Here is a 12102-nt window from a genome sequence, read left to right on the forward strand (position 1 = left end):
ATTTAAGAAAGAAATATTTGGGAATCCTTAAAAAAAAAAAACAACCCAGTAGCAGGGACAGCTAGGTGGCTAACAGTAGATAGAAAGTTAGGGACAGAGTCAGTAGGGCCTGGGTTCAAATATGACCTCAAATATTTTCTAGCTATGTGCCTGGGCAAGTCACTTCATTTGGATTGTCTAGCCTTTGCCCTTCTATCTTAGAAGTGATACTGACAGCAGATGGGGATTATACAAAAAAGAAAGCTATAGAAATGTATTTGGGGATGAGAGTAGGGGTTGTATATTGCCTAAGATTGGGCAAAACCTGCAGATTCAAAAAAGGTTCATAAATCCTTGAAATCATGGGCTGAAATTTTTTACTCTGATTCTTCTCTTATCCTTAGGATAGGCTATGGACTTATGTGATCTTGCCACCTTTCTGGGCATCAGCTCCTCCAGGGCACCAATCTAGATCACCTCTTTTGCCTCTGGTCACTGGGCTTTCATCTTCCATGAGGAATGGCCTGACTTCCTGGCTTCAGAGACTGATTCACCCTCCCCCCCACCCAACCCCATTGCAAATCCCTAGTTTTGTTTATCCTGGGGGTGTGCTGGAGCCAGCTCTAACCTGCTTTCAGCTCAGTTCTTGAATATTTTGAGTGCAAGCATTTACATTTCAGAAATTGACAGTCACTACAAATCAGAATTGGATTTGTTTTGTTCATTGTCTAGATTTAAGGGTTAATAATGCAGATTGAACTTAATAATAATGCCTTCTACATACATTTCTTCCCCTCCTCCAGCTTGGCTGTTAAACATTTACTAACATATCCCAGTATTACTCAATAAACATTGAGCTCAGCAGGAATGTAGTAGAAGGCTCAAGGAATGAAGTCATGATCAGACTGGAGACCTAGTAACTGGAGACTAATAAGAACAATAACAATAATTGGCATTTCCATAGTGCTTTGAGGTTTGTAAAGTGTTTTGCAAATATCAACTTTGAGCTTCACAACACTCTTGAGTTAACAGAAATGGCTCCCTGGGTAGTGAAGTGGTGGGGGGACATATTTAGAAATGAAGGTTATATTGGGAAGGGAAAGATTTTAAAACCAAGCAAGACTTAGAAAGAGTCACAAAATGTAAAATAAATAATTTTGACTACATCAAATTAAAAAGTTTTTGTACAAACAAAACCAATGTAACTAAAATCAGAAGGAAAGCAACAAATTGGGAAGCAATCTTCATAAAAACCTCTGACAAAGGTTTAATTACTCAAATTTACAAAGAGCTAAATCAATTGTACAAAAAAATCAAGCCATTCTCCAATTGATAAATGGGCAAGGGACATGAACAGGCAGTTCTCAGCCAAAGAAATCAAAACTATTAATAAGCACATGAAAAAGTGCTCTACATCTCTTATAATCAGAGAGATGCAAATCAAAACTCTGAGGTATCACCTCACACCTAGTAGATTGGCTAACATGACAGTTATGGAAAGTAATGAATGCTGGAGGGGATGTGGCAAAGTGGGGACACTAATTCATTGCTGGTGGAGTTGTGAATTGATCCAACCATTCTGGAGGGCAATTTGGAACTATGCCCAAAGGGCAATAAAAGACTGTCTGCCCTTTGATCCAGCCATAGCACTGCTGGGTTTGTACCCCAAAGAGATAATAAGGAAAAAGACATGTACAAGAATATTCATAGCTGCGCTCTTTGTGGTGGCCAAAAATTGGAAAATGAGGGGATGCCCTTCAATTGGGGAATGGCTGAGCAAATTGTGGTATATGTTGGTGATGGAATACTATTGTGCTAAAAGGAATAATAAAGTGGAGGAATTCCATGGAGACTGGAACAACCTCCAGGAAGTGATGCAGAGTGAAAGGAGCAGAACCAGGAAAACATTGTACACAGAGACTGATACACTGTGGCACAATCGAAGGTAATGGACTTCTCCATTACGAACAATGCGATGTCCCTGAACAATCTGCAGGGATCTAAAAAACACTATCCACAAGCAGAGGAAAAACTGTGGGAGTAAAAACACCGATGAAAAGCAACTGCTTGACTACAGGGGTTGAGGGGATATGACTGAGGAGAGACTCTAAATGAAAACTAATGCAAATACCAACAACATGGAAATGGGTTTGAATAAAGAACAAATGTGATACCCAATGGAATTGCACGTGGGCTATGGGAGAGGTGGTGGGAGGGGGGAGGGAAGAAAAGAAAATGATCTTTGTTTCCAATGAATAATGTTTGGAAATGACCAAATAAAAATTAAAAAGAAATAAATAAAAAGAAATGAAGGTTATAGCTAACAAAATTAGATGAAGAAGAAAGTGGGATTATTAAGTAGTTAGGTCAGAAGGGGAAGGGCAATAGCAGAGTAGAAACACTGGTTAAAGATGAGCCTCTCCTGATAGAATGCAGGGTCCTCAAGGGGGGAGATTGTTCCATTGTTGTTTTTGTGTCCCTAGCATCTGGCATAGTACTTAGCATAAAGAAGGTATATCATAGATGTCTATTGATTGACTGATTATATTGAACCCAGGTCTCCTGACTCCTAGCAAATAATTCCCACTTAATATTTATTAAATACTTTATTTTTCTATATAACTCTTTTAGGGAGGAAACACCAATATTATCCATATTTTACAGTTGGGGAAACTGAGGTGGGTCAGTATAGGGACTAGCCCAAGGTCCAGAACTGGAACCCAACTGTTTCCTGACAAGCCCCAGAATGCTTTCCAAAATATTATGCTCTCTCTAATTGTTCTTCTCAGAAACAGTACAGTTCACCTCCAGAGAAGGAACTATCAAAGTCGGATGGATATGGATCAAAGCATACTATCTTTCACATCTGTGCATTTATGGTTTTATTTTGGGATTCAGATTTTGTATGAGTGTGTTCTTACAACAATGACCAATTATTGAAGTGGGTTTTATATGATCAGAAAAAAGAAAGAAAATATCTCTAGTTTTTTTAAAGGGACATGGACTATAGAATACAGGAAGGGAATGGATGCAGAGTAAAGCTGCCAAGATGGGCAGGTCTAGTCTGTGAAGGCCTCGAAATGCATTCAGAGCCAGTTGTATAGAGAATACTGTGATTATTTGCCAGGATTCAGAGAACTTGGGATGGAGGAATGGAGGAAGACATAATGGGTCTCTCCAAAGCAACTTTCTGAAGCCTGTATTTGTGGAGTTACTTCCTGGGTGGACCTGGGTATCCCGGGACTCCGCAGGGACCTGACCCTGATAAAGCTTCAGCCAAACTGCAAGTCGCTAAGTTGCATGGGGCAGCTTTTCAGTGACTTGGGAGTTAACTTCTAGAAGGCAGTTTTCTCCATCTTGTACCTCACCTAGAACTTTCAGAAACAGACATCTTTGGGATTGACCCTATTCAACATCCCCAAGCTGTGAGGGCTGGTGCCCAATGGCCACATTCTTAATGGCAGCTGGTCCTGCCTTGTGGTAGCAAATTCAATCTAATAAAGCATTTGTGAAGTACCTAACAGTAGGGTATATGTCCAGAACTGGACTAGGCTTTGGGAAAGAGAGAAAGAGGGGGGGTGCTGCTAGACTTGGGTTTTATTGAATAAGAAAGAAACTCTGGCAAACAGGCATTTTCTCTCCAACTTACAGTCTTAGTGTTGCCTAGTGCCCGAAGGAATTTGTCATGCCCTGGGAACCAATGCTATTTCTTTCTTCAGCTTATTTTACAGATGAAGAAACTGAGACAAAGAGGGTTAAGTGACTTGCCCAGGGTAATACAGTTAGTAAGTATCTGAAGCCAGATTTCATACACAAACAAAATAGATTCAAGGTAATTTGGAGGAGCCAAAGATCTGGGAAAATGAAGACAGGTTTCCTGTAGGAGATGGCATTTGAATTGTATCTTGAAGGAAACCTGGACTTCTAAGAGGAAGAAGTAAGGAAAGGGCCTTCTAGGCATAAGGGGACTGCCAGTGCAAGACTATGGGGGGGGGGGAGATATATTTATGAATAAGTGCCATGTATGAGTAAGAAGGCCAGTGCAGTTTTACCTTAGAAAGTGTGAAGGCTAGTAATGTGTGGAAGGTTGCTGTCAGGTTGGGCACAGTTCAAGGCCAGAGGGATTTCTATCTGACCCTAGGTGACAGGGAACTCCCAGAGATTATAGCGGAGGGGAACACCACCTAGACTCAGGCTTCAGGAAAATCACCAATATATGATTCTTGCGCTCCTAATGGGAATCTTCCAGTCATAGGAAACTCGTTAGAATTGGAAAAATTCAATTCTACCTTTTAAACAAATTAACTTTTAGGAAGTCTTTCCTTATAGCAAACCTAAATCTGTTTCCTACTTGCCTTCATTTCCCCTGCCAAAACTTCCAACTCCCTCCATTACTCCCAGTTCTACTTGCAGGTCCAAGCAGGATCTTTTACATGATATCTCTTCAATACTTGAAAACAGCAATCCTGTCCCTCTGCTCCCCCAAATCCCAAATGCTGAATCCTTTCTTCTCCAAGGTAAACATGCCTGTTTCCTTCCTTTGATTCTCATATGGTTTTCAGTTGGCCTCCTCCAGGTAACCTGCTCGCCAACATCCTTTCTGAGGTGCGTTACCTAGAACCAAACAAAATATTCTGATCATGTTCTGACTATGAGCAAGCACAATGAGAACATTGCTTTCTTTTGTTTGGGGAACAGTGGTTCTACTGAGGCAGCTAAAGATCACATTCCTTTAGGGGTTTTCTGGCTATGTGCTCTGATATTGAGGTGGCCAACCACCCAACTCTACCCCTACAAACCTCCACACATATACTATTAGTCCAGCCATCTACATGCCAACGATTCTGGACAAATGACTGGTCAAAAATCAAATCATTAACAAATGGCCAAGCTTGGACTTGAATATTCCTTCTGAGTCCAGTGTGGGGTGTTCTGCTGACAAGACCTTGTTGCTTCTCTTGGAAATCTGAAGTCCAGAGATTTTGGATGATGGTCTAAAGTCGCAAGGCAGAGCTGAGCCTTGAACCCAGATATCCTGCCTTTCCAATTGACATGAACACTCATTCCTTCATGGATTCAACTAGAATTGGGCAAGCAACATCCCTTCCTGAGGCAGGTGGAATATTAGTGTGAGATGCAGAATGCCGTGGGTCTTTTCCTGGTGTGTTAAGGCTGGGGAATGTGTCTGTGTTTATAATTATATATTTAGTTAAGGCTTACCATTGTGACTTGTCATTGCAAGGCACAGTGGGAAGATTAGATTCTGCGTTTGAACTTTGCATCAGCTGTTTGCCACTGATGGGATCATGAACAAGTAAGTTCCTTCCTCAACTACAGCCTCAACAGAGGAAGAAATAGACTACCTAAATAGCCCCATATCAGAAAAAGAAATTGAACAAGCCATCAAAGAACTCCCTAAGAAAAAATCCCCAGGGCCAGATGGATTCACAAATGAATTCTATCAAACATTCAAAGAACAACTAATCCCAATATTATACAAACTATCTGACATAATAAGCTAAGCAGGAGTTCTACCAAATTCATCTTACAACATACTGATTCCAAAGTCAGGCAGGTCAAAAAAAAACAAAAAAAAAACTACAGAACAATCTCCCTAATGAATATAGATGCAAAAATCTTAAATAGGATACTAGCAAAAAGACTCCAGCAAGTGATCAGAAAGGTCATCCATCATGATCAAGTAGGATTTATACCAGGGATGCAGGGCTGGTTCAATATCAGGAAAACCATCCACATAATTGACCATATCAACAAACAAACCGACAAAAATCACATGATTATCTCAATAGATGCAGAAAAATCCTTTGACAAACTACAACACTCATTCCTATTGAAAACACTAGAAAGCATAGAAATAGAAGGGCCTTTCTTAAAAATAATAAACAATATCTTTCTAAAACCAACTACAATCTCAGTTTCCTCAACTATAGAATGAGGGGCTCAGAATAGATGGACTCTGAGGTCCCTCCTTTTGTACAAAGGATGAACTACTACTCACTATATAAGCTTTAAAATGGAATCTTATAACTCCAAGGGTCCAGAATTTGTCTAGATTTGTTAGTTTTCTCCCAAGCTTTTCATGAAAACACAAATCTTGTCATTAGTGAACACGTTTTCAGCCTTTGGTTATCTTTTCACAGGGATTTAAAAGGTCATCTCAGGGGACAACTAGGTGACTCGGTGGATAGAGTGCTAGGCCTGGGGTTAGGAGATCCTGGGTTCAAATCTATACTCAGACACTTCCTCACTGTATGACCCTGGGCAAGTCACTTAATTTTCATTGCTTAGCCCACGCTGCTCTTTTGCTTTAGAATACATACGTAATTATTGATTCTAAGATAGAGGCAAGGGTTTTTTAAAAAGCCATCTCTAGTTCTGTTTTGGTCTGTCCTTCATCAACGCTGCCCAGTTTGGGCCTCTGCAGTGTTACAGGTCACTTATTATTTGCCTCTTTTTCTCTTTAATGAAGTCCACCCTTCCCCAATTAATCATCTTAATTCTGTTTTCTCTATTTGTACTGTTAGGGAAATTCCATCCCTCTCTGTCTCAAAGTGAGTTGCTTTATACAAGAAAGGTTGTTTTTTATTTCTTTAAAGCAGTTGCTAAGTGTTATGTTATGTCATTTTCAGCCATTTGAGAGTTTGACATTCTAAAAGAGACGCGTGTGAATGCTGTAGGATGACAGAATCAGATCTTCTCAAAGCAAGCGAGTCCTCCGGTGGATTTCCAAAGAACCCAATTTGAAGCTCATTTTCTTACTGTCATAACATACTTAACATGCTGCTGCCTCTCGCACTTGTCTATCTGCTTGCATTCAGTTTTCTTTTGCTGTCCTTTAGTTTCTGGAAACCAGCCATTCTTCTGGTTAAGGAACCTCTAAGAAAACCGGGTTTTAGAATTGCAGTTCTAGAAGAAGAAGTCATCTTAGAGAACTCGCCCCCATCCAATTTTATAGTGACTCAACTCTTCTCTTTTCAGAGGGGAGGAAGCTAAGACCCCTGACGGAAAATGACTTGCCCAAAGTCACACATTATGTGGAAGAATTAGGATTCAACCCAAGACCTCAGACTGCAAATCCATCATACTTTTCCCTGGATCTAACTACCTCTCTGTATTGATTTTTTTTTTAAACCTCAATAAGTCCTCATTATGAGATATTGCTCCATTTCTTTCTTTCCTTTTTTACACCTTTACCTTCAGTCTTAGAATTAATACATTGTATTGGTTCCAAGGCAGAAGAGTGGGCTAGGCAATGGGGTCAAGTGACTTGTCCATAGTTGCAGAGCTAGGATGTGCAGGTTAAATTTGAATCCAGGACTTCTGGTTTCCAGTATGGCCTCTCAATCTACTGAGCGACCTTGTTGCCTCTGCTTCATGTCTTTCTATAATATATATTATTTTCTACAATTAATCAACCTGCATTTTTTAGTTTATTTTTTTTCTTTAAAAAAAAAATTAAACCCTTACCTTCTGTCTTAGCATCTCTGTTAAGTATTGAGTCCAAGGCAGAAGAGTAGTAAAGGCTAGGCAATTTAGATTTATGTGACTTTTCCAGGATCACACAGCTAGAAAGTGTCTGAAGATACATTTGAACTTAGGACTTCCTATCTCCAAAACTGACTCTCAATGTACTGAGCCACCTCATTGCCCTTTAATTTATGAACAATCATTTATTTTCTCTCTGTCTTAGCTCCTCTCTGAAATAATTGCATATAACTAAAATAATTGTTTCTAGAAAGATCCCTGATGGTAATGGGATTTTAGTGGGTCAAGGAATGACTGTTTAGGACCAGTATCAGGACACAGGGTTTGGGAAGGCCAACAGGATAAAGCTTACAGGATCCCAAATGCTATTTAAGATAAGGGAAGGGAAGTGGGATGATCTATCTAAAGAATATAAATAAACCTCCCACCAAATCTAGTCGGTAGCTTCAGAGAGATGATATATGCGCTATCAGTTCCTATAATAAAATACGCTTCACTAACCCAAATCCCCCTTAGATGGTGATAGGGGTAGTAAGGTTGGAAGGTAAGCAGGAACAGGGCTCAAGGAAAGGTCTCATTGACACATGGCTTTAGGTGTCTCACGCAGCTCTGTAGGAATATCTCTCAGTCACAGGAACAGAGAGTTGGTAAGATGGGTCACAAGGAAAGCCACAGGAGAGAACAGCTAGTTCACCAGGTCCACCCTGGGAGAATAAACAAACTCAACCTCCTGCTGGACTGTCTGTTAGAAGAAGCAGAAACGGTCCTGTCACTTCTCCAGAATTCTGGAGCCTTCCTGCTTCTGCCTTTTCAGCATCCCCTCTTGCTCATTTCCTTATAACATCTCTCAACCGAAAAGAAAAAGAAAAACTCTTGTTAACAAATATGCATCGCAGAGCCAAACAAACCTCTCCCACTGGTCATGTCCAAAAATGTGTCTTCTTCTGTGCCCCGAGTCCATCAATTCTGTGTCAGGAGGGGAGAGCAGGCTGTGTCTTTGGTGCTCTGGAACTGTGATTGGTCATTGAATTGAGCAGTTAAGGAGCAATAAGGACTGAACAACAGCAAGACATACTATTTGTTAGGCAATGTGCTTGGCACTGGAGATAAAAAATGAAGTTAAAAATGTATAAATTATTTTGTTGTTGCTACTTGGTCGTCCCCAAACCTCCCTGGGAGTTTTCTTTCCAGGGATATTGGAGTGTTTTTTCACTTTCTTCTCCAGCTCATTTTACAGATGAGGAAACTGAGACAAACAGGATGACGTGACTTTCCCAGGGTCACACAACTAGTAAATGCTGAAGCTAGATTTTAATTCAGGTTTTCCTGACTCTAGCCCTAGCATTCTATCCACCTAGCTGCCCTATATTTTATCTCAGTTAATCTTCATATTAACCTTGTGATCTATATTCATATTCTATAATTCACTTGGCCATTCCATAATCATTGGGAACCATCTTTGTTTCTAGTTTTTTTTTTCTATCACAAAAAGAATTTCTACGAATGTTTTGAAATTTATGGGGAACTTCCTGCCTTTTTGTCATTCGGTAGCTTCAGCTTTCAACCCATTTGGGGTTTTCTTGGCAAAACTACTAGGGTAGTTGGCCATTTCTTTCTCCAGCTCATTTTATAAATGAGAAAACTAAGGCAAATAAGATGCCTTCTCAGGCTAGAATGTACTAACTTGCTTCTCATTTTTAGGCCTCAGTGCCCTAATCCATAGAAGTCTTGGGATAAATGATCTCCAAGGTCTGCAAGCTTGGAATTATTTCCTATATATGTGCATGTGTATACACTGGTAAGGATGGACAGTGTATAAAAAATAACAATGAGTCAGTTGATCATACATAACAGAGTAAAAGGAGAAAAGTCCACTGATTAGGTAGTGTGGACATATTCTGGATGGTCCTTGAAAGGGAAGGAGTAGGAGGAAGATGCCAGATTTATTCATCAAGATTCTTGGGTTCTAGTGACCTCCATACCTATGGGCAAGATTCCATCTACTCTCCATGAGTCTCCCAGTTTCTTCACTTGCCATACCTTTCAACTTCCTTGAGTTCAGATGAAGGAAGAAGTGGAGGAAATGAGGGAAGAGTTTGCGGAGTCAGAGGTTTAAAAAAATAACTCAGAAAGGATAAAAATCACTGAATTCACCTCATTGAAAACTCTCATTTTACAGAGGGGGGAAACCAAGGCTCAGAGAGTAGGTGACTTATCCAAGCAGTAGATTAGAGATTCCAACCCAAGATCTGTAACTATCCAGCTAAGGTTGGATCTACCACATCTCTTGGCTCTTCTAAGTGGGGGAGAGTTTATCAGGGAAGAAAACAAGGATGTGTGCCAAAGACAGGCTTCAAGGTCGATGACTTGATAGCAAGCAGACATGGCTGGGGTGTTGGCTGAGGCCAGCCCTCAGCTCAGGGCTATGTGTGCTCTCCCCCCTCTTATCTCTTCAGCTAGGTCAAGCGTTCAGCTCCTCTTGGCAAAGCAGTCCAAAAACTAAAGGCAGAATAAACTAAGGTAATGGTGATTTATTTTTCAACTCTCTCTTGTGTAGAAAAGGATAATTGTGAAATCTGGAGGATAAAGGATGAGAATCAAAAAACAGGGCATGAGGTGGATGTAGGACAAGAGTCATAGAGAAAGGGTGGGATGAGGGTGGGGAAGTGGGATGGGTCCAGTGGAGCCTTTTATCTTTGGCTTTGAAATCAAAAGTTGGCCCTAAAATCCACCCATTCCCCTTTCCAAATATCTACCTCTTTCTCCTCTTGTGCTTGGCCTGCAAAACCAAAAGGGACAGAGGATTCAACAATTACCCAAAAGGTGGGTATTGTAAGGGGGAAATGGGGTTAATTTTAAAAGGGTTGGACTGGATTGTTTAAGAGTGTGGCCACCAGGAATTTAATTAATTCCAAAGAGATTTATTTACAATTTACTTACAAATTGTAGAAAGAGTGAAGTAAGAAATCAGAGAGAGGATAAGGTAAGATACCTAGCCTAAACACTAAGTTATTTACTCTCAGCCCCTGGGCAGGGAGAGTTAGTTCTTAGCCAGAGGGGTGGGGATGCAAGGAATATCTCTCTAGAGGATAGGTCTCTCCTGAGGTTAGTCTCTTGTGAATATCCAGCAGTTAAGAGTCAGCTTTTCACTCACCACCTGTCACTCTAAAAGGAACAGGGTCTCAGGTCCAGTCAGAAGATCCTTCTGCTCTTCTTCACCAGCCTCAACTCAAAATCATAAAGAATTTAACTCCTTCCGGATGCTGTCACTCCCCTTTAAAGAGGTTTTCTCTTGCATCACTTCCTGTGTCTTCCCCTAATTTTACATCTACCAATCACAGTTGATGCTCTGCTCTAGGACTGCCCAGAAGGTAGTCAGTTGATTCTGATTCGTCACCCATGACTGCACACGTGGGTCACAGACCTCCCACTCAGTGATAAAGTGGGATGTTTATACTTTTGGTGATTAGATATAAAAATGGGCAGATCTCCATACTCAACTTTTAAGTAGGGTGTTCTAAAAATAGTTGGGAGTTACAATTTAATCTTCACAATCAGGGGATAGTTAATTAACTTCATTTTCACAATTAGGGGAGACTTAAATTTAATCTTCCCAGTATGGAGCCTGGCTTATTGCAAAGAACAGAGGAAATGGGATGCCAAGCTCCAAAGATGACCCTATCTCCTCAGTTTACTGAAAAGGAAACCAGAGGAAAGCACATTGTTGTATTTGGCGTTGGAAGCTGGGACTGGATTCAAATCCCAGTTCTGTCACTCATTAACTGTGTAACCCTGTGCAAATTATTTAACTTGCTCTGTTTGTTCATCTGTAAAATGAGGAATTTGGACAAGATAGCCTCTGAGGTCTCTCCCATCTTGATGTTGTGGGAGAGCTTGATATTATCTGGTTTAGGAGGGTATACTCTTAAAGAATTTTTTAAAGAGGAGGAATCTTTAAAAAGAGAGGAATATATTGAGTGAATGGCTAGGAGGCAGGTGCAGGTGAGGAGAAGGGGTCGAGGACTTTTATACCTTAAAGGAACAGAGACTGCATGAGCAGGAGTGGAAGTTAGGGAGGGGGACAAACAAGGAAGATTAGGTGATGTTCTCGTGTGAGATGCCTTGATGTCTGGGGTAGAAGCACAGTTATACACTGTTTATTCCATGTTAAGCCTTGATCATGAAGGAAGTTGAGTTGCATATCTCAGAGAATCTAGTGATGTTTGAGATGCAAACAGAAGGCACATATCTGTGCTTATCAGAAGGCTTGGGGAAATGCACCAAATGCAGAAAGGGAATGGATCTCTCAGAGAGTCCTTTGATCATGCAAGTTTGTCCCTTTAGTTATATCAGGGCTGACTTTCTTTAACCCGAAAAACCTGGGATTCCTCTAGAGACGTGAGGTGTCCAGGGGACCCTGTATCCCCATACCATTGAGATTTGGGATCCTATGGTAGAATTTCCTCCAAATTACACAGGCAGTAAGTAAGTTACCAAACGAACCAAGGAAAGTGGATGTCTGTCCTCCAGAGCCAGGGTTCTATCTGCCCCAGCAGTGGTACAGAGGTAGGGGAGGGCAAGGTCCCTTCTTTCCTCCTGGGGTCCAAGTGGCACAGT

General features: G+C 40.8%; 1 long non-coding RNA gene across 1 annotated transcript; it reads right to left on the reverse strand.

Moving 5' to 3' along the window:
- Window positions 1-532: 532 nt before the first annotated feature.
- LOC103092051 (uncharacterized) lies at window positions 533-10745 on the reverse strand. Its single transcript, XR_472595.2, has 3 exons — window positions 10640-10745; window positions 8394-8496; window positions 533-4593 (listed from the first exon to the last, which is right to left on the reverse strand). It is a non-coding gene; the product is annotated as an uncharacterized LOC103092051 (long non-coding RNA).
- Window positions 10746-12102: the final 1357 nt, after the last annotated feature.

This window comes from Monodelphis domestica, chromosome 5 (assembly GCF_027887165.1).
Source record: "Monodelphis domestica isolate mMonDom1 chromosome 5, mMonDom1.pri, whole genome shotgun sequence".
NCBI classification, from domain to species: domain Eukaryota; kingdom Metazoa; phylum Chordata; class Mammalia; order Didelphimorphia; family Didelphidae; genus Monodelphis; species Monodelphis domestica.